Below are 18,974 nucleotides of genomic sequence, written 5' to 3'. Positions count from 1 at the left end.
TTCTAAACACAGAAGATTGATGTAGATGTTATTTTCTCCCTCTTGATCTCCAATGCTTTGGTCGGGTGCTGCTAGGCTGCAAAAGTAGGTTTGTGAGATCGTGTTTCATCATTAGCGACCGTAAAGATGAATGCCTGGCAGTTACGAGATTGTAAGTCCATCTTACGATCTCGTAACTGCGGAACAGGATGCCGGCCTGAATGTTTTATATAATGGGATTCCTGTTTTTGGGCTGTTTTGTTTTATCTATGCTTTTAAATTAACGTTTTGAACGTTTGAATTCAATAGACAGTTTAATATTAACTTTTGGTATGTTTCACCTGCGTGATTTTTTAAAAACATACTTGTATCTTATTTTATTCATTGAGCTACTTGAGTCTCACTTTTGGAGGAAAAGCATGAAGACAGAAATCAATTCATTGCATCATTGACCGATTGTTTGGGGGCAGAAAATAAAATTGCCCTCACTGCAAAAATACACCAAAATGTGGTGGTTGGGCTTATATTGCTTCCAATAAGCTCACCTTGCAGTCCTTCAGAAATAGACGAGGACAAAAAGAGGTAAAACAAACCCCCGAGGAAAATGAAAATCTGGTTATTCGGGGGCGTCATTAGGAAAGTGCTGGGGATGTGAACTGTATCGGGTGACACCTCACACATTCCTAGTGTGCTGGTGGGAAGATGCTGCCTTCCAAGTCTGGATGGTCTGCTAGCCAGGAGAGAAGAAAATGGGTCTCCTCCTTTTCCCACCTGGTTACAACTCCACCAGACCTAGGATCATAGAGTTGGAAGAGACCCCAAAGGCCATCAGTCCAACCTTCTGCCATGCAGGAACTCACAATCAAAGCATCCCCGACAGATGGCCATCCAGCCTCTGCTTTCTGCAAAGGTTGTTGGGTGGCAGCAGCAGTGGTCATGGTTAGGAATAAGCTGCCTTTTCTGGGTTTGTTTAGTCTGCTGCCCAAGTGGAGAGAAAGTGAGCCTCTTCCCTTTCCTATCTGACCAGCAGCTCCACCAGACCCTGAAAAGGCTGTTGAAGAGAGGAGTAGTGTATTTTAACAAATGATCCGCAATGGGCATTAAGTACAGTAGGCATGCCGTTGCTGTTATTTGGTTATTTTTGTGGCTGTGCAATCTGGCAAAGTGGCACAGGGTGAAAATTGGCTGTGGCCATAACCCTAACCCTCCAACAACAATAACAACAACAGCAGCAGCAATGGGAGGGAGGAGAGAGATTATAGCCCATCACCTGCACCAGCACCATTCAAGGAATAGCCTTGGGTTGTTTGGCCTGCATGACCCTATTGTGCAAAGGGAAGAAAATGACTTTGGTTCCTCTACTATTTCATAATGGATGCTGGATTTCTGAGTCACCATCAGAAACTAGCAGCCACATTGTACTATGTAAATTTATAGACTCATATAGAGTTGGAAGGGACTCCAAGGGCCATGCAAGAACTCTCCATCAAAGCATACCCATTGACAGATGGCCATCCAGCCTCTGCTTAAAAGCCTCCAAAGAAGGAGACTCCACCACTTTCCAAGGCAGCGTCCTCCACTGTTAAACAGCTCTTACTGTCACGACCTTCCTTCTAATGTTGAGCTGGAATCTCTTTCCCTGGAGCTTGCATCCATTGCTCCGTCTCCTAAGCCCTTATCAGATGAGTGTGGAACGGGGCGTTTTGCGCACTGGGTGGTTCGAATTCACGTTATTTCGCACAATACCATCATACCTGGGCAACCTTCCGCATTGACGGGCTGCGGACTCATTTCGAATGATACATGCATCCTAAGAGTCCAGAAGTGTGCCAAAGCCACACTCCATTCTTAGGTGCTGGAGTGCAGCTTTGGTGTAGCTTTCGGATTCTTAAGATGCATACAGCATTTAAACAGCATACCTCCAATTACACCCAAAGCAGCTTTCTTTTGGCAGTCTGTAATAGGTCTCTGTTGCCCCACATCACCTCAGCCCAGCCTGCCTAAGGCCAGGGAGCAGTGAGGTGAGGAAATTGGCCAGAAGTCATGGAAACCGCCCTCCTCAGCATCTCTGCCCAGCCAGAGTTCAGAGGACAGGCCATCCAAAAGCCATGTCAAGGGATTTCTCTGCATCACCTCTGCACAGCATGAAACAGGACAAACTAGTCTCTAGAGCAGCAGAAAACAAACTTGCTCCATCCTCGACTTGACCTCCCTTCCAAATATTTAAACAGGGCTTCAAGCAGAGGTTGGATGGGCGTCTTTGGGGAATGCTTTAGCTTCTATTCCTGCATGAAAGGGGGTGGACTGCATGGTTCTTGGGGTCCCTTCCAACTCCAGGATTCTATGATTCTATGCCCTATTTGTATGTCTAGCCAAACTATTGTTAGTTTTTAAAGAGTCTTACTTCAGCTGCCAATGTCAGGGAAGCAGCCCTGAATTCCAGACCAGGAACACGCTAAATGTGCCTCACCTTCCTCTAACCCACGCCTGATCCAAGATTTGACAGCATGGAGGAAGAGGAGGAAGGACGTGATGTCACCAGTTGCGCATGGACACATGCGAACATAGCCACTCCTCGCTCTCCACCATCTTCCTGATCTACTGGCTCACCCTAACCAGGTTCCACTGCTTTCCCCAGAAAAGGAGAAACTGTTAGTAGGTTGTAATATTTGTTGCAGTCACTCTCAGTTTTAGTATCCAATGTTTCTGTTGTCCCACTTTGTGGTGGTGTACCTTCAAGTCATTTCCAGCTTATGGCAACCCTAAGGCAAACCTATCGTGGGGTTTTCTGGTCAAGATTTGTTAGCCTTGGCCTTCCTCTGAGGCTGAGAGAGTGTGACCTGCCCAAAGTCACCCGATGGGTTTCCATGGCCGAAGGGGGTCAGAATCATAGTCCAGAATCATTCAAACCTCTCCAGAATCATAGTCCAGCATCCAAACCACTAGCCATGCTGGGTCTCATGTCTTGGACTATTTTGTAGAATAAAATGGCCTTTTAAACCATAGGCCAGTTGTTTTTCTTTAAAAACCTTGGAAGAGCCCTTCTGCAAATCAAAGTAACTGCTATCAGGAGTCCCCCCAAAAGAATGAACTGACTAGATATGACAACAACCAGGAAAACCAACGGAGTGATATCTAACATCCTGCGTTGCACTTACAGACCTAGAATTATGGATCTACTCCCAGGATTCCATAGCACTGAGCCATCATGGCAGTTAAAGTGTTGTCAAATTGGATTATTTCTGCAGTGCAGAGGCTGCCTCCGACTGGCTTCACCAACATCTCTTCCATCATGTATTGTGTCATTCTGCTGTGGCTTCAGTCCACAACGCTGCGTACTTTTGCCACGGTGTTAGTAAACAAACTTTAAAAAATTCTCTCGAATGCTTATCACCTTAGATTTGATCAAATATTTACTTGTCAGGGAGACAGGATATGCCACTCCTGATTGTAAGTAAGTCCTTGCAGGGACAACCAGTGGCACACAAACCATTGCATTGGAGAATAAACTCATTCAGGAGAATCATGCACAGATCAGGGCGCAGAGAGCCTGGCACATCAACACCACAGCCCCTGTTGCGTCTGCGTCCATAGAAAATGAACAAGAGTGAGCCTCCGGTTTGCCTAGAAATCTCATTTTGCGTGCTTCCAAACTGGAACTGGTTGAAACCATAATAGAAGGGGTACCACGGAGCATGTGCAGAGTGCAATTTTGAGCCACTAGCTGGGAATTTGGCTGGAAAAGGAAACTAAGAAACACTATAGCTAGGGTTGCATTGTGATTAAGAAACTGACCAGCAAATGATTTAAATTCCCTGGCCTGAATCTCCCCTCCGCTAGGAATTGAATCGGTGGCCATCGACAAGGGTCTCTTCTTAGCCTCACTTCCACCAAGGGCTAAATGTGTGGACATTTTCTAACATGTTAAAGTTGTGTCCAGATGCTGGCGAAACATCAGGAACAAACTCTTCTAGAACATGGCCACATAGCGTGAAAAACTCACAAAAATCTATAACTCCTAAGTCTCCATCATCTGGAATCCTGAAATCTGAACCTCAAGGGCCTCACTTTGCCCTCTCCTATAGACCTTCATCTTTTGTGGGGAAAGTGTTAGAAATGGGTGATGAAGAGGGCACAGGGAAGCGGACGTGGTGGGCATCCGGATGGGTGCTAGAACCCGAGGAAGGAAGCTGGGTTCCTGAAGGCTGAAAGGAAAGTGTGGATGACCCAAGAATGCGCTCATCCTTGCCCTGGTTGCGCCAAACATTGTGGGCCCATGAGTCTCCTTCCTGATGTGAGCTGCTGCCTTGTGGCATTGTGCTTCTGGCGGGCATGCCTGCGCGGGTTGCATTTGGCCCTCCCAGGTTTGGAAGGTGAGTCACCGCACCCAGAGCCATGAACTCAACCTCCGCCGGTCCCTGCTTACCCTGTAAAGCCGGAAACACTGTTGACACAATAAAACAAAACTTGGCACATTCCCAGAGCCAAGCCCACAGAACCCTGAAGCGGCCGTCAGGAATTGCAGGGTCACAACCGGGGCTGGATCGGGGAGAAGCAGAGCTGCTTCTGGAAACACCCAAACGTTCCCAGGACAAGAAAGGATTCTGTGCATTCCTTCTTAAGGAATCACATTTAAAGCAAATCTCGGGTCTCAAAGCGAGGCCAATGTCACCACAAAGAGAGTCATACCACCGCTATAACTCATGCACACTGAGCTGGCTATTGTTGCCGTTGTGTTTCTTCAAGTCCTTTCTGATTTATGGAGACCCTAAGGGCAACCTATCGCAGGGTTTTCTTGGCAAGATTTGTTCAGAGGAGGTTTGCCTTTGCCTTCTCCTGAGGCTGAGAGAGTGTGGCTTGCCAAAGGGCACCCTGTGGTTTTCATGACCAAGCTGGGAATCATACCCTAGTCTCTAGAGTTGTAGTCCAACACCCAAACTATAAATACAACACCACGCAACATGAATAATTCTACTTGTTTGGCTTATTTTGTATCACTTATTTTGCACTAAAAATTGTATTTTGTTGATCTGAAAGTCTGGGTTTTGCAGAGCAAAAGGGAGGAATCTTAGGGTGAGAGGGCTATCTTGAAAAGTCTGCCCAGGTACATGTTTCCTTTATCTGTTAGCCTTGGCGTCTTTTATTTGTCTGGCAGACTTTGTGCAGCTATGATGGATGCCACAGGTGTCAAGCAAGCCAAGTTTCCCATTGCTGCTGGAACAAATTCAGTGTATGCTGCAAATGGAGTCCACCCAGCTATACCTGGGCTGTATCCGCACTACGGAAATAATCTGGTTTGACACTGCTTTAACTGCCCGGGCTCAATGCAATAGAATTCTGGGGATTGTAGTTTGGTGTGGCACCAGACCATGGAAGCTAAAGTGATGTCAAAGTGGATTATTTCTGCAGTGTGGACGCAGCACCAGTTTGTTTGATCCCAGTCCTGCCTGGCAAGGGAGCAAAGGGCAGGCAGAGAGGGTGGGTTGGAGGATACCCAAATATCAGGACTGGGAGAGGGCAAAGGAACTGGGAGACTAGATGGGAGCCCTTCTTCTGCCTTGGCACAGGATCCGCGGAGGCAGGAAACAGGGAGGGGAAGGAAGAGGGGTGGACTGAGGTCAGGAAAGCAGCTTGCAAAAATTCCAGGGTCAGCAGGAAGGCCTGGGAATTGGAGGCCAGGACGGGGAAAAGGAAATGGGGACGGCGAGCCGGGAAAGGGGCCCATCCGTTTGAACCACAGATGTGCTTTGGATGGAGTGTTTGTGTCAAGAGGGTGGGCAGTGAAATGGGGAAAGCAAAAGCCTCTGGTATGAAGAGATGGCAGAAACCCAAAAGAACACGTTCAACGGTAGCCGCGTTGGCCATATAGCAAAGTACGGCATCATCCAAAACCCAAGGTTACCTTTATCGAGCTGGCCCATTAAAGTGTGCAACATTATACATGTTGCAAGCTTTTGAAGCACCTCTGGCTTCATCATCTATTCTTTCCCTACCCGCCTGTTATCATGGTCCTTATCCTGTCTTTCTAAGAAGTGAGATGGATGAATCCCCTAATTTTACCTCCTTCTGGAAACAGCCCCTTAAGCGAAGACATTCTGAGTTTCCAAACCAGAGAATATGCTCTGTGTCTGTGTGTTTGAATGACAAGCAACTGTGGTTAGTAGTATGCATCACGCTTAATGTCATCCCCCAGGGTTTGTCTTTAAGCTCCGCTCTGGTGCCACAGTTCCATACAGAATTCCATAACATAGACCCATAGCTGTTAAAGTGGGGTCAAACTGGATTGTTCCTGCAGTGTGGATGAGGCCCAAATCTCAGGTTTTGGCTTGGAAACTTCAGGGCTGGTGAAACGGCCACCCGAGATGCAACCGTTTTGAGGAATGCAATCTTGCAGATCGCATGTTCTCTATCAAAATGGCAACTGGCCCGACGGTCATGTTCAAGCCCAGCTCTTTCTTTGCCGTTTAGCCTACTGATAATCTGGGTTTTGGGCAGGGCAAGTCAACACACAGCGGCCACCTGCTCCTGGCCCCCCTTCCTTCCCTCTGCTGGCGCTCAGCAGGTGCAGCTGCAACCAACCGAGGGAAACAATCAAACATACCAAAGAAAATGGAGAAGAAGACAGAAGACAGAAGACGGCACACGAGTGCAAAATAACAGTGTGGCAAAACTGGGGCGGACAGAGTGGGGGAGAGAAGGGGAAAGGAGGCATGGCGGAATATAATGCAGCCATTCATAGGCAGCGACAGCAAGTGGGCAGGTCCTAACAGCTGCTGGCGCATGGCACATGGCACAACCGTGACCTGCGAGGAACTCCCTCCTTCCCTGGCTAGGTTTTTGATCCCAAATGGATATATTATGCATCAGAAACCAGGATCAGAGTGAGCCATGAAGGAAGAAAGGAAGGAAGGAAAGAAGGAAGGAAGGAGACTGAGAGAGAAGGCAGGAAGGGAGGAGAGGGAGAGATTGAAAGGAAAGGAAAGGAGAGAGAAGGAAGGAAGAAGGAAGGAAGGAAAAGAAGAGGAGAGAGAGTTGGAAAGGAAAGGCATTTGAGCATGCAAAGAGATCAGAAAGGAAAGGAAGGGAAAGGAAAGGAAAGGCATTTGAGCATGCAAAGAGATCAGGGGAAAGTCAGAAAGGAAGGAAGGAAGGAAGGAAGGAAGGAAGGAAGGAAGGAAAAAGGTTATTTGAATACGCAAAGTTCTAGTGCCACAACAAACTACCATTTGCAGACTTCCATAGCACTGAGCCATGGAAATTAAAGCAGCATCAAACTGGATTATTTCTGCAGCGTGGATAGACTCTAAAATTAGGATTTATGCAAACAAAGCCAGTTGGTGTGGAATCCCCCTTGAATTGTCTCCCAATTCAACTGGTAGAGTTTGTTCCTCTGTTTGGCCCTGGGCTGGCAGATGTGTGACATTTGCAGATTAGCAAATACAGTGTGTTCACTGTATAGCGACAACACTACAGTCGCCTGACTTCCTGCATTGGGGAGACTCCTCCGCAACACTTCCTGTGGTGTTGGCATTTTTCCGTTACGTGCTTTGGGTTTTGGTGAGGTCACCAAGATGCTGGCGTTCCCTTTTCGCACAAAGCCGGGGTCCCCAAAATTGCGCAAAGAGCCTCTGGAAACCCTCTGCATCAGACGGAGGTTGGGCTTACGAAACATTGGCACGAGGACGGCATGTGAGAAAAGTATGGGACCGTTTGCGGTTTAAAAATAAATAAATTCATGCAACGTGCACCTATTTTTGCTAGGAAGTGAGGCCAATTTGTGGCGGAAATGCCAGCGAGAACAGAAATTCGACATACTCCAGCTGTTCTTAGCTTTCGACATGTGTCAATATACTGATTTATGCAACTAGGTTTATCCTGGTTTAACCCAACCAAACATCTATTTTGGACCACAAAAGAGACCACTGCTGAGTATAGTAGACCGTGTGTGTACATATAAGGCTTCAAGTTGCCTATTGACTTAGGACAACCTGATGAATTTCATAAGGTTTCCGTAGACAAGGAATACCCAGAGATGGTTTCCCATCAAGGACTAACCAGGGCCGATCCTGCTCAGCTTCCAAGATCAAATGGGATCTGGTACCTTTAAAATATTTAGGTGTGTGTGTGTGCGTGTGTCATGAATTTCATAGGGTTTCCTTAGACAAGGAATCCTCATAGGTGGTTTTGGATAGTTCCTTCCTCTGGCATAGAGCTTTTACAGCCATTGGCAGCCTCCCATCCCAGGACTAACCAGGGCTGACCCTGCTTAGCTTCCAAGATCAGAGGAGATCCAGTTTCTTTTAGGGTCTCTAGGCCCAGGAATATAGAGAAATACAGAGAAAAGGAATTGAAGGCCATTTGTATTTTCTAAGCAGAGGGTGGAAGGGCATCCCGTCTCCTTTGGGGCTTCTTCTCACCTTCCATTGACACAAGGGATATCCTGGGCTCCATCTGTCCCCATTTCCCAGAGGTTTTTGGCTGAAGGCAGAGGAGCTTTCTCTACCTACCGGAGGCTTGGAGGGCATGGCCCTTGGGGCACGGTTCAGAAGTTCGAGCCCAGGATGCGGCTCCTGCGCTGGGGTCTCTTGCCCAGGTAGTGATGGTTCAGGTACTGCCAGCGGTTTTTCCATCTGCAAAAAATAAAATGAAAGGTACCTTGTCTCAAAGGAACCAGGGTTGGTGACTCTACAGACTGACTGATGCAGATCATGGCTGCTGATGGCTCCTGGGTCGTCGCCACCGTATCCGCTCCGGCTTTTAATCCAAACTTTGAAGGTCCGAAACAAGATGCTGAACCGATTTGAGTGTGTTTTTTTTTAACAGGACCTTGAATAGTTTGTTTAAAGTTTGGACTAAAACACGGAGCAGATTCCCAACAGCTCCTGACATCTCCTGACATGGATGGTTGCCATCTGCCAACTGTTGCAAGTAATATATTCAGAGGTAGTCATGTTGGCCATATAGCAAAATACAATAACACCCAACATCCACAAAATAGTGATACCTTTACCTGACCAAGCAAAATGCACACAATACATGGTGCATCATGTATTGTGTGCATTTTGGACGGTCAATTAAAGGCATTGCTGTTTTGTGGATTTTGGAGGTTATTGTACGTTAAACAAGTAATGTTGTTACTTGCACCAAGGTACTTTTCCATTGCCACAAAGCCACATTTTCAAAAGCAGTGTAACAAATGGGAAGGAAGCTGGCATGATTACTAACATCTCCAACAAGTTACCTTTCAAAAGTTACATTTCATGATATTTTAAAAGGGGAGACGTTTCCCCAGTTTTATGCCATCTCTTGTCCATACCAAAGCCCCATATATATATATATATATATGGTAGCAATGGAATAGCAAAGAACATTTCAACCAGGGAGCAGCCTGTGGCATCGAAAACAAGTGGTGAACTTGCTCTGGGTTTTAGGTTGAACTTCAGAAACGCTGTCCAAGAAATAATGGGAAGGGATTATTTCTTTAAGCGCAGCAATAAAAACAACAGGGAAAACATTGTGCTGAAAAGGCAACTCCATGGGTTCCGATTTCTCTCCACCTGCCAGCCTTCAAGCGGCGGTTTGGAGCAGGTACAAAATACGAAATAGTCAGGTATCTGTGTTTGTTTTGGTGGGGCACAGAGAGGGCAAGGCTGGCTCAGCGCTCCATCGCAAAAGGAAACATTTAGGAGGGGTGCATGGGTGTGCTTATATCCAGAATTCTTCAAGAAGTGGTTGTTGTGTACCTCCGAGTCGTTTCTGACCTCCTCTGAAGAAACTTGCCCTACGATAGGTTTGCATTAGGGTGGCCATAAATTGGAAATGACTTGAAGGCACACAACAACAGCAACAAGCTGGAGGAGAGTACCATGGACTACCAAAAAGAAAAACCAACAGGCCCGAAATTGCAGGTGAAACAGTTCTGGAGAAAAGGAATGAGATCCTATGTTAATAAGGCATAGTGCAACTTCATGCCCACAGAGATATGCTGTGGTTGCGCTGTGCCCCCTTGTGAGACAACTGCAATGATGCGCAACTGAAAGTACGTTGCACCTTGATGCACAATGTGCGGCCGTGCAAAAGGACACCATATGCGTCATTTTACTTCTCAACTGAATATGGCTGCTGTGCATTGGATAAAAATGTCCATTAGCTTCAGAAAGGGATCTCCAGCCTGCAGGAGAGACTCATAGGATTGCAGCCGAGGAAGGAGCGCATGCTTTCCAGGAATAAAAAATTGATGAACCACCAAGAGGGAGGGATGCACCGTGCTTCTTCGTTGCAGTGTGGCAGTGGGATTTTTCCTCCCCATGGGTGGTAGCGGCAATGGAACGAATCCCATTTCATAACTGGAGAAAGCGTAAAGAGGGGTGGCAAAGTATTTATAGGAAGCCCCAGGAGCTGGCTTAGTGAAGTTCCCTCTCTGTTTGTGCGTCTCCCCCTCTGGCCCATCTGCTGTGCTCCTTGAGCCACACCCGGCGCCGTAATTCAGTAAATAAGAGCCATCTGCTCTCCTGGGCAGCCTCTTTGCTTTTGTGCTGCTGGGATGCCAAAATGGAAAACCCCCGGCTCCCTTTCTCTCCTTGGGCCACTGAGTCTTGGTAGCCTCTTGCCAGCTTTCTTGCCCAGCAGAGTGAGGCCTACCAAGGCTGGTGGGGAAAGACAGGTGCCCAGGAGCATCATGCCAGGGCACATTCACTGCTTTGGCAAGCAAAAGGCGACTTTTTGGACAATGTATCCCACAATCCCCTGGAACCAGGGAAAGTGACATGTTTGGATAACTGATCCCATAATCCCCAGCGCCATCTCTTTTTTCCAGGAGCTGTCAAGCCCTGTGAACTGATGCAATGGCAGTTCAGTGGCTCAGGGAGTGGAAGCAAGGGAAGCCATAGAGCAAAATATACCACTTGCCGTCTTTAGTTCTCCAGAGAAAGAGAGGAAAAAGAATGAGGTTTGGAAGTAATTAGAAAATGTTGCTCATTGCACCAATACAGGGTTTTTCAGGTTATGAGAAACGATGCAACATTAATCCCAATGCAAAGTCGACAAAACCCGTTCCTTTTTTACTTTCAGGAACGTCCCGAAAGTAAAAAGGAGTGCGTTTGGTTCACTTTGAGTTCGGATTGATGTCGCTTTGTTTCTCATTGACGATGACGCATCTGAAAAACGACTCGCAAAAGCGGATCTGAAAATCATGTTTCTGCACGGGTTTTAACCAATTTGCCTCCGTGTGATAAAGTCCTATGAAAGGAGGATTCAGATGGAGAAAGTGGAGCTCAGTTGGGACCCAAAGCCACGCAGGCAGTAGCAACAGGGAAAGGTAGAAGTATTTGTGGTTGGAAATCATGCCTTTAAAAGGGAAAAGAAGGAGCAGAGACAAGGAGGAAGACTCAACTAAGACCCCGGGGAGAAAGAGGGGCTGGTTTAGGTGGGAAGGAAAGCTTTAAAGGGAGGGTAGAAGAGTACAAGATCAACCAAGGAAGAGGCTGAGATTTATTTTTGCTCTCTTGCTCTCTTCCCAAAGCTTGACGGCTGACCGCCAGACCAGCTGGCCACCTGTTCCATGGCTTTATTATTAGGCCCTTTTCTGTCCAGCCGAACCGCTAAGCCTGGCAAGGGGGCCCAAATAATAAAAATAGACCTCCCCATCACCACATCATCCCTGTTCGGCTATGGAAAGCCACTGGCTGACCTTGCGCAAGTCACACTCTCTCAGCCTTGGAGGAAGGCAAGAGCGAGTTCTGCTGAGAAAATCTCTATAAAATAAATAACAACAACAACAACAACTCAGATCTCCAGAGTCCTAGTCCTCCGCCTTCACCACACTGGTTCAGTGACACGATAGGCATCTTTTAAGATCTAAAGGGATGTCATAGAGAAGATGGAGCAAGCTTGTTTTCTGCTGCTCTAGAGAGTGAAAACCAATGGATTCAAATTCCAAGACAGAGAAGGCTAAATCTCTCACAAACCCCAGAATTCTCTAGCATGGAGCCACAGCAGTGAAAGCAGTATCGATCCGCATTAATTCTGCAGCGCATATTGGGTCTACATTTCACTCATTGGAGTTTATCACTTGGAGGAGATTGGGAGTTTATCTCGTGAACATCCCGGATAAAATCACGTAATTACGTGTAACGATTTCACATAACGGTGCACAAAATCTGCCATTAAAGTGGTCACAAAGAAGCATTAACGCACATCTTTTAACTGTTGGGATTTCAGCGACAATGCATTTCCGATATCACTTTATTTGTGCAATTGCTTGTGATAATCATTCGTGCAATTACTCGCCATTTTCGCTTTATTTGAGAGATGCTTTAAAAGCGCTTTAATCTCTCTTTAATGTTGAAATCAGCTCCAGTGTGATAAACTACAGGCCGGGTGGTGCAGTGTTCCTATTTCCTTTGAAATACTTTGAAATCTCCTGGTGCATGCTTCTGTGTGCATGCATGCATGGCTCAGGGATGCTTCTGCAACCTTCTGGTCCTTCCCTGAGAAAGGGGAGGGATGCAGCCATCACCAACTGCGCCTCCCAACTTGCAGCCAGCCCTTGCAGATGGACCCAGCCAAGAACCCAACTTCTCCCAGGTAACCACCCAGCCAGGATCTCAAAATGCAAGCTGGGGAATGGCCAATGGGTGGCCCGAATGACGACCATGATATCACCAGGATGAGCACCCATTGGTTGAGGAGCCTTGGAAGGCAGGATGCTGTTACCCAGCAACTGCTTAGTGCTAATTTGCTCCTTCATGTGGAGGGTGGACGGCGCATGGCTAGCAAGAGAGAGAGAGAGAGGCCTGACATGCATTTCATGCAATGGAGGGATGGCTCCTGAAAAGCAAGGGGTGTCTTTGTATGCACCTGAAAGGTGGGGTCTTTCCTTGGGGTGTCGGTTGCACCTGCAGCCGCCTTCTTGCAAAAACCTCTTGTCCTTTCAAGTTCTTGCAAAAATCTCTTGTCATGCTGTCCTTTAAAGATGCACGAATGCACCTTTGTGCATAAAGGTAGAACTCAAAGATATAGCCGTGTTAGTCTGGAGAATCAGTATGTAGAGAGATCTTGTAGCACCTTTGAGACTCACTGAAAGGAAGAAGTTGGTAGCATGAGCTTTCCTGCTAGACTTGCATCTGAGGAAGCAGACTTAAGTCTACAAAAGCTCGTGCTGTCAACTTCTTTCTTTCAGTGAGTTTCAAAGGTGTGACAAGATCTCTCTTTCTGCATAAAGGCATAAATGCTAACACATATAGGATTGCATGATTTAAACCTGAAGAAGACTCCTCTACCTTTATAGGTAGAGGGAATTGCATCCCGGGGTTGTTTGTCATCCAATTGTGTAGCAAGGAACCCTTGCCGAAATCCCCTCTTCTCCATGATCATTAAAGAATAGCCCCTTAAAAATGATGCTTTTGTATAGCTCTTAATCTGTATGGTTGCTGATAAGTTCTCAGCTACCTTGAGTCTCATTGTTGGAGAAAAAGTGGGACATAAATGAATGAATTCTATGGCTGTAGCAATGCTCCCTGGGACTTATCAGGTACTGAATAGAGTGCAAGAAGGTTCTTTCACCCATTACATCCCCCTGCCAGTGCTCCCTAACATCTTTCTTTTCACCTGAGACCTTCTCAAAATGGCAACTGCATGTGATGATGCATCAATCCCTGCTGCCATTTTGAGAAGGTCTCTGAGAAAAAACAGTGGTGCGGGGTGGTCCCAAAGCATCCCGTGTGGCTTCTCGAACTAGTTACTCACATGAGGTTGTGCCTGTATTGGCCTGAACTTGGCCAGTGAGTGGATTCAACGTCGGACACCCCAGTGCTCCCGGGAAGAACCAAGACCCGCCTGGTTGGGGTGCGCCATGTGCTGCCTGCCAGATATCGCCTCTGGGGGCTGATCCAGTAGTCCTGCAAGCCATAGCGGGTGGAGTAGGAAGCTGGGTGCAAGCTGGCCAGCCTCTTCCAAGGCATCTCTGCAAAGACCCGGTGAGGCGAAGGGGTCCGAGGCCTCCTGAGAGAGAGGATGGAGAGGGAGAAAATCATGGAAGGGCAAAGGATGAAGCCATTATATGTGGTCCCTTCCAAAGTCAGGTGGCAAATTGGCTCTGGGATTTAGTGCTGCCCTCCGCCCCCGTGAAAATGCATTGGGGGTACATACCGAGCGAGGATGTAATTCACCACAAAGAGAGCGGTTTCGGGGAACATCATTCTCCTGCTGGTTTTGCAAGCGGTCCTTGAGTGTCCTGTCTGTTCAATGTCTCCTTGCAGGAGGGTCCAAGCCTGTCTTTAAAAGCACTGGACTCATCTTCAGGAATAGCCCAGGCCCCAAGGGTCCAGCCTCGTGGTCTCCGAAAGGCTACATTCCCTTCGCCTTGCCCTAAAGACAGGAGAGAGGAATCTATCTGGGTAGCAGCTGGGCACTGAGGTTGGCAGAGGACTCAGAAGTGTGCATGTCGTGTTGTTCGTACATGTGCGGGTGTGCATTTTACTCAATCTCAGCCAGCTTCTACAAGCAGTGAACATTTCCAGGGAAGAATATAGGGGAAATTACTAATTGCTTCCTTGGAGGATGATGTTAGCAAAGAATTATATCCCTACCGTGCAAAGGAGTCATGTAGCACCTTTGCAAAATAATTTATAGCATGAGTTTCATAGACTTGTGGGCAATACACACCACAATTAGGTTGCATCTACACTGCAGAATTAATGCAGTTTGATGCCATTTTAGCTGACATGGCTCAAGGCTAGGGAAGTCTGGGAACAGGGCCATTGTAACGCTTAGCCTCGAGGATAATTCCTTCCACGTGCTCCAAACCTTCAAAGTGTGCGCTAGAGTTACAGGAGAAGACTTGGCCTTTGGTGGCCCCAAGAGGCCTGTGAGGTTTGACTCAGAAAGCATGTGCCCAAATCCTTGACAAGGTCATTGAGGATGTGAAGCAGGACCATTCCTGGACCACATGCAGCCTCCTTGACACCAGGAAAAGGAGAGCTTGGGAAAAGGTGTGCATGCCTTGGGTGACATGCCGTTGCGATCTGTGGCTTCCTTTTTAGTAGGGTATCCACTCCGGATCAAAGTCTGAACTTCAGTGGAGCTTTCTGGGATGCTGAACACATCTTGGAGACCAGGCTCAGTATTGTGAAAACAGCCAAAACCTGGGAGTGGATTTGCCCTATCACTAGCAATGTTGCTGGGGGCTAACTGCACTGTCTCCATGTTGTTTCCAATTTAGGGTCTAATTTAGGGTTTCCAAGTTAGGGTTTCCCTAGGGTCACCGTCAGCTGGAAATGACATGGAGGAACACCACAACAAGAACATCTCCATGCACTGGTTTTAAGCTTCCCATGTTGGAAGGGGAAGCCAAATCTTCTCCTTGCATCTCCTAACAACTTTCTCCTTTCCTTATGCAAGCAGAGAAGCCACCATCCCTGGCCACCCTTGGATGCACCAGGGCATGAGCTTCCTTGGGTCAGGCACAGATGCGGGATTAGCCATAATTGGCGGCTGTTGGGAGGGCTTCCACCTCTCGGCTGATTACCTGCGGCCAAAGCGCACCTGCCATTCAGCCACTAATCCTCCGGATTAGAGGACCCCAACAGATGGCTCCCAGCCAGAGATGTCCCATCGACTTCCCCACCAGCACTTGGTGGCATGGCCACACAGAAGAGTGACCGCTCTCATCCTGACACAGCAAACATCGCTGCCATGGTTGCACCTCATGGGCAGGGAACCGTCTGAATAACTATCTGTGAGCCACTCTGAGAGCCTTTAGGGATGAAGAGTGGGATATAAATACTGTAAATAAAATAATAAATGGGATCCTGGGATCTGAAGTTCAGAATCCCTTGCTGAAGAGTTCTAGTGCCGTCCTAGAATACACACCTCGGTGTATGTACTGCAGCCATGGCTATTATGGGAGAGTCATAGAGTACTGGTTCCTCGCCAAACTGCATATCCCAGGATTCTGTGGCATGGAACCATTGCAGTTAAACTGAAGTCAAGCTGCATTATAAATTATACATTATTATAAGTAATAAATAATAATTCTTCCTACAGTGTAGATGCACTCATTGTTTCTTTTCATATTGTTCGTTTTGAATAAAACGTGTTAGACTAGGACACTGGAAGATCAGGGTTTGAATCCCTATTTGGCCATGGAAACCCACTTGGGCAAGTGACACTCTCTCAGCCTCAGAGGATGGCTGTGGCAAACCCTTTCTGAAGAAGCTTGCCACGAAAACCTTGTAATAGGGCTGCCATAAATCAGTAATGACTTGAAGGCAAACAACACACAACGTTTCTTGATTTTTAAACGCATTTTTTTAAACCTATGCCATAGGCCACCATACTGGGAGAAAGATAGAATATCCATTAAATAAATACATTTAATTTTAAAAAAATCAATACAGGTTCAACTTGGGTCTCCTGGCTTTTCAGATAAGACTTTGGTGAGATATTTTTTCTCGGTGACCAGTGTGTTTCCTTCCATGCCTCCAGGACGTGGCGTGGTGTCCGTTTCTGTCCTTGACACTCAGAGAGATTCCTCTCTTTGGGTGTGTGTTTGTGTGTGCCATTCCTTGCCTAGGCTGTATACGGGGATGATGTGCCTTTGAGCCGAATGCTCCTGGGACTGGGAAGCCACATTCCTGAGTCCAGAAAGAGGCCAAAGCCTCAGAGAGGGAGAATGCCGTCATGTCCAAGAAGAGCGGCCCTGGATTTCCAAAGGAGCAGCTGCCTTGTCTCGGTTTCCTTCTTTCAGGAGCAAAGGAGGTCCAAGGCTCTGCGCAAGAAGACAGGCTTTGCATTGTGAGGCCAGATTTATTTGTAGCTTTGGACCAAAGAGGCTGGAGGCAGGAGACAGGAACCGGCTCAAATGGAGGCCTTGGACTGACAGCTCGGTCCATTGGTTGAGAGAGTCTTGTAAAAATGACTTTGGACACAAGAATGGCCGAGTGGGGAATCGAACCCCAATCTCCAGAGTACTAATCCTATGCTCAGACCGCTAGCAAAAATATTTGATGTTCACTGGTCATTTCTAATGTTACTTTCAGGGACAGCAACTTCCATGCAAATTGGAGAACCTGGGGCTTCATTCCCACTTACAATCCGAATCAATGGATCAGTTCAACAGCGGAGCATGGTTCACACTACATTTGTCCTGATAACTTTTTTTTCACTGTAAAATAACCCACTTGCGGTTCACATTCACGAATGAATTGATTCAAAATTGACCTGCTCCAGCCAGTCAAAGGGCAAATTTAAATCGATTCCGATCCGCATCTGGTTCACACTTGCATGGAATCGATTTATTGAAAAAGACGCGGGTTAAATGGGTCTAGGCCATGACCCTCCCCTCTCCAAATTGCTTCAGCGATTCAGTTTAAGTGCGAACCAGGGTCATTTGAACCGATTCAAACCGATTTGCAATCCGGTTTAAAAGGTGGTGGGAATCAGGCCTGGGTCTCTCCTTTAGGTCCTTTCTGGGAGAAAGGCAGCATACAAATAAAATAAAATAAATACAAGAGTAAGCAAATATATAGATTCTGGGAGCTGTCATCCAAAACAAAAGAATGTGGCCAACCTCTGATTTCTACCGGCCACTCCTGATACCAAAGGCATGTGCTCCTTAAAGAGGAAAAAAGAGCGATTTGGCATTGTGAATGATGAGAGGAGAAGGGATGTAGTCCCCTTTTGTTGATTGTGCGCAGGCGCCAGCCATCCATATCCATGGTTTCTGCATCTCCCATCGTCCCTGCCCAGAATATCAACAAGGCTATGGGGAGGGGGGCTGTGGGGTGGTCTGGCTGCTGAATCTCCCTGGCGCTCCTTCCTTCCTTCCAATAGTGGCATGTGCTGAGCATTTTTTGCTTGCTCCTCCCTTCCATCCCTTCCAAGCCTGCCTTCCCTCCCTGGGTCCAGACATTCCTCTCTCTGCTCTCATGCGCAAGAAGATGTGCCCAGCCTGATCAATGAGTCCTCCTCACCCACCATCATTTCCAGGATGGAAAATGGAGGCCAGAGAGGCAGGAATGGTTCATGCAATGTAGACCTGGGAACTCAAAGGGACAGTCTTCCATTTGACGCGAATTGGTGTGCAGTTTTGCACATTTTGCATTGACGGCATATTGTCTTCACTTTCCTAAACAAATGCTCATCTTTTTGCTTGTTGTTTTTAATCCGTGGATTCAAGCAGGCAGACACACACACACACACTCCAAAAAGCAGACCTTAATTTTGCCTTTTTCAATGGAGTTTATCACACTGGGGCTGATTTCGGCATTAAACAGAGATTAAAGTGCATTTAAAGCAACCCACAAATAAAGTGAGTAATTGCACAAATGATTATCACACACAATGGCGCAAATAAAGCGATGTGAGAAAGGCGTTGTCGCTAAAATCCTGGAAAGTAAAAAGATGTGCATGAATGCTTATTTGTGACCACTTTAATGGTGGGTTTTGTGCGACGTTGTGTGACATCGTTTCGTGTAATTATGCAGTTTTATCGGGATATTCGCAGGATAAACTCCTGATCTCCTTTGTGTGATGAACTCCTATGTCTGTGTTGTGTGCCTTCAAGTCATCCCTGACTTATGGCAACCCTATCGTGGGGTTTTCCTGACCAGAGATGTTCGGAGGAGGTTTGCCATTGCCTTCTCTTGATGCTGAGAGAGTGTGACTTGCCCAAGGCCACCCAATGGGTTTCATGGCCGAACTGGAAATTGAACCCTTGTCTCCAGAGCCTCTGAGGATCCACCTTAACCCTAACCCTAATCCTTGCAGACCTTCTGCCTCTGGAGATCCATGGCCCTGGTGCCTTCTGAAAGAGCCTCTTGCTTTTGGTGAGAGGAAGCCAGATTGCTGGCAGTGACAGCAGAGCAGCCGGTGCCAAACCACTCCTCTCCGGAGTCACTCTCGGTCATCTCCCTGGGGTTAAGCGGCCGCATGTGGCAAAAGAGATTTTTCTTTCCTTTGAGCCAAGAGGAAATGGGGCGGAGGACCAGAGGCAG

Source organism: Sceloporus undulatus, chromosome 9, assembly GCF_019175285.1.
Source record: "Sceloporus undulatus isolate JIND9_A2432 ecotype Alabama chromosome 9, SceUnd_v1.1, whole genome shotgun sequence".
In the NCBI taxonomy this organism is placed as follows: Eukaryota; Metazoa; Chordata; class Lepidosauria; order Squamata; family Phrynosomatidae; genus Sceloporus; species Sceloporus undulatus.
Note: the sequence above shows the minus strand (reverse complement) of the source record.